Here is a 4,846-nt window from a genome sequence, read left to right on the forward strand (position 1 = left end):
ATTATACTACTGTTATTACCTATACGGTTTTAAATGTTTTGAGTGGAGTTTGGGTTACTGGTATTTATTTATTTTGTTTCTTATATTATAAATACATATTATAATAATAATATATATATAAATTAATGTTTGTATTTCTGTATGTGCCCTTTTTGCATTCCTAAACCGTTCATCCGATTGCGATGACATTTGGTAAAGAGGTAGATTAGCTCTCTGGGAAGAAGAATTTAGAGGTCCTACCCGAGGAGGTGCTCGAATAACAGGAATTTCGAGATTTATACGTAGGAAATGTTTGTTTGTAAATGGTTGCTATATTAATTTTATTCATAATAATAACTGTTAATGCCTGTTAACGCTGTGGCACTTCTATGTATTTTAGAACAGAATGTCTTAAGTTCGAACCCCGGTTTTGGTAGACCATTTATTTGCATTGTTTTTTTTTATTTTACTTTTTTATTTTTCTACTTTATTTTGACACACAAATGTTTGATTTTTTTTTATTTATAGGATTTTAGTACGGTTAGGTTAGGTTAGGATATTGTATTAATTGATTGTACTCGTATTATTCAGCCGTAGTTTGAATTAAGTAAAAACGACAAACTTGGTATAAATGTTATACTAAAGAGTGAAATGATACACTTACCTACGCACAAACCACACAGGGTCGGCAATCCACCGCAGTTAAATCGCCTACCTTTTAGTATAATGCTCGCATAATCACAAGCGAACCTCATGGACAACACCGGTCAGAGTAGTTATACATTAACGTATAATATCATTTTTACTTAAAAAGACATTGCTTCCACAGCGTGTTACACCCAAATGAGTTGAACGATCACAATTTTTTTTCCGTGCAACGTCGGGTAATTCAGCTAGTATTTTAATCTACAATATATGCGTTAACGCCTAATGCAATTTTGAAAGAAAACTTTATAACGTCCTAGACAGACAGTAGATAAAAACTAATGACTTGCACATGAATATTAATAATTGTACGGGACCTCCACTTGAATCATGAGTGTATTTGGAATGTGCATCAGACGATTTAAAGGGGCTGATTTTGATAAATTACTTCGGTTAATGGGTAAGTATAGAAATGTCCTTGAGACCTGGTATTACCCGGAACTTGGAAGTTGAGCCGCTACAGCAATAATCGTGGTGCGTCATCAATACGGCCAACTAACAAACCCTGGATAAAGCCCCTGATCAAATGATTTTCGCATCTGACATAGTAGCTCAAGTTTGAAAATCTGATTAATAGGACGTCTGTAACTGTGCATAGGGTTTGCCATTTTCAATCCATGTCCACCGAAACTTAGGCACCTATTTTGAACCCTTTTGGGTTTCAGAGTGTCGATTGAAGTATGATTAAAAAGAGGATTAACTGTAATAGCCAGTCAGAAATCGGAGACTTGGTATATTATAGTGTTACAGTGTAACACTGTTACACACTCATATAATTTCGCTCAACCCGATGCATGATAAAGTTACGTCAATAACCAACAATTATTTAAATTTTAATCGTAATATATTTGAAATCTATAATAATTTTTGTATTTGAAAAAAAAGATTTTGACTTTTGAGTAAAGTATTGCTAAAATGTTTTCAGAATCATTGTTTGCTGTTTTTGCCTATCATTTAATTTTTTTGTTTAACATTTCAACATTTAGGTGAGTTACTGAGAAACCTGAAAAAGAACTACTTCAAAGTGCAATCTAGATAACATTTCCTACCTACAAAGGGACTAAATAAAACTTTTGTAACTATTTTTTTACCCTAAATAGTGTTTACAGAGAAAAAATACATTATTTTAAATCAATATAATATGGCTCAGTATCTAAAAAACAACAATTCGTATACTTGAAAAAACAATTTACAAAATAGTAAAATTTTTATGGAAGTTTTCAAATATTAAGACTAGATTAGAAAATATATTATATTCTAAATATATTAATTGAATAGAGTTAGTTATAACCTATGAGTAAGATAATGTATCAATAATAGTTGATTAGTTTTCAATAAATTGATTTACTGTTGTAATATAAAAAGAAGTAGATAGCCGGAGAAATTTGAATCATTCCCCAAATATTTATATTAGAATTTTATAGGTATGGAAATAAATTAATACAATGTTCCCTATAAATCATTCTTATAGCAGTTTGAAATTATCCAAAATACATAATATGTACGGTTTTTTCTTTTAGACATTTGAATTTAAATATTTAAGAAATTAATATTTAAAAGAAAAAGAAGGATTTTAGTTATGATAATATGTTATGTAATAATATTACCCGCAGAGACTTTAAATTTTTTGCTATTCCATACATTATTTTTTTCTTTACAAAATTAAATTTCAAAAAAATTTAGCTATTTGTACCACGAACAATACGTGGTATTGACTTTAAATTTAATAAAAATAGTAGGTTGCTTATGATATAATATTATAAATTATAATAACTAATAGATATTACATAATAATAATATGCTAGTTGTTACTAACAAAAATTGGTTTAATATATCGTATATTAGCAATATAAAAATAAATACTAGAAAACAATAAAAATATTAAATATATTAAAAAATTTCCTTACAATTAGAAACTCACACATTGTCTCCGGTCCGAATCATTTTTCTTATTAAATGGCTTATAATTTAATTTAAAATATAACTCATCCATCACAGTTATCAACTCAATTATTACGTGGTGCCCTTCAAAACCTTTTCATCAGAGTGTTTTCTCGGTTCTTTTAGATTCAACAATCATTAGCAATCATTCAGTTCAAAAGTTTGAAGCTTAAAATTGGTCTCTTGAAAATATTTTTATTTGATTTCACGAGTCAGATAATGATATTGATACTTGTTCGTGCTGTCTGTGAATTAAATTATCCACTACGGTATGGTAATATTATTAAGCAATACACTTAATAAATTGTCAGCTTGGATTACTCGACGTTACTAGTATGATTGTTGCGCTTACGTTTTAACATTTCGTACAAATGAGATGAATTAGTGTGTCGGCGTGCAAATCTCGTGTTAGGGTTTTAAGAAAATTGTAGGGAGGAATAAATATTGTTTAAAATGTATACGCAATATACTTTTCAATTTGATCAAGAATGTATAAAAACGCTTAAATTCCTTGAAAGCTTTTTTACAACTTCATCGGGAATACTAAGTGTTCAATATAGGTATCAAAACCTGTCTGTAATCTTTGTGGTATACCCTAATTGGATTGTAGTTCTTCAAATGAAAAGTCTTGCGTTTGCTACGGTAATTGTTTATATTATTATTACTTTTTCTTACTAGAAATAATGGCTTCAACTACTAGGTAATTTACCAAAATTAGGATCAAATATAATATGTCTCGTTTTGATTTTTAACTTAATTTGACTTAAATTTAAATTTTAAATACATTATTAGAATTAACTAAGAGATTAAAATACAATTACGATTGGTATATATTTGTCTTAGAATTATTAATTTAATTTTGTATCTTAATGTTTTACTTTGGTAAATCGATAACGATGATTTTAAAAACCCGTATATAAGGCGAGATGGGTGTTTAGTTCCCCGAGTGATTATTCTATATTGTACGGCGTCAGGTGTGTACAATATGAGACTTAACGTGGCCGATTTTAAACGATGTATAGGACAACGAAAGGACAATATTATGTTTAATTGTGAGAGCCGAGAGGTTTATCGTATTGACTACAGCAGAGTTTTTTATAACATTTTCTTGGACAGATGTGGGTGAGGTTGGTGTGACGAGATGTATAAGTTGTAGTTTACAATTTATTTATATTATTTTTTTATTTATTTAAGTTTGTTAGAGTCTAAATAGTCTAGTAGTTCTTCCCAAACTGCTTCCCAATTATGTATTGATCGCGTGCTTATAAGTTATAGGTAATAATAAGTCGACTTTTTCATTTCTTGTGACGTCCATAGAAAACCCACACATATTTGACAGTTTAAGGGTCGTTGTAATAATATTATGAAATATCTGTTCAGTCTATTTAGAGGGATTCAGTCATTCCAGAACTAAATACGCACACATAGAATCACTGATAATAATAATTTTGTTTCCGTCGTTATAATATATAGGTATTAGCATAAATTAATGGTTCTTTATTGCCTGAGTCTCCACTGTGATTATGTTGGATTTTTTGTTGAGGGCGTAAAGGGTTTAAACTTAAAAAGGGTTACTTAAGTGGCTGTTAAGTTTAGTTACACTATTGCTATTATTTGATATACATATATTTGGAGAAAGTCATGGAATTCAGTATTTACCTATAATTTCACTGAAGTTTACTATGGTTATTTAGTGTGGTTTGCTGTTTTTGTTGAATAGGAGTTGAGCCGTTAGTTGATTCTAGTGAATCTTTGCCAGAGATATCAAGATTACAACACTGCAGAGTTCTAACAAGGGGAAGATATGTCTCGGTGTTGAGAAGGCAGTTTGAGTTGTTGCGTAGTTTCTTCAGTTTCTTGTATGTGTTTATATTTATAATAATTATAATAAGTGAAATAATCAATACAGTTTGAACATTTAATTGTTATACTGATATAACCACGTTTATTGACTATTTGAAGGTACTAGGGTAAACACTATAATAGTGGTACATAATTGCAATGGAGTTTTGGATTATAGTCATAATTAATTAAGTACCTACACACCTCTATAATATAATATTTAATTACATATATAACATAATGCAATTATTGTTATTTATGAAAATTAAGACCATATAAGTTATGATATTCGTTCGGTTTTAAGAGTATTTTTTTTTTAGAATATACTAGGTATAATAATGCGTAAAGCCAAAATTAGTAAAAATAAACATTATTAATA

This window comes from Acyrthosiphon pisum, chromosome A1 (assembly GCF_005508785.2).
Source record: "Acyrthosiphon pisum isolate AL4f chromosome A1, pea_aphid_22Mar2018_4r6ur, whole genome shotgun sequence".
Classification (NCBI taxonomy): Eukaryota; Metazoa; Arthropoda; class Insecta; order Hemiptera; family Aphididae; genus Acyrthosiphon; species Acyrthosiphon pisum.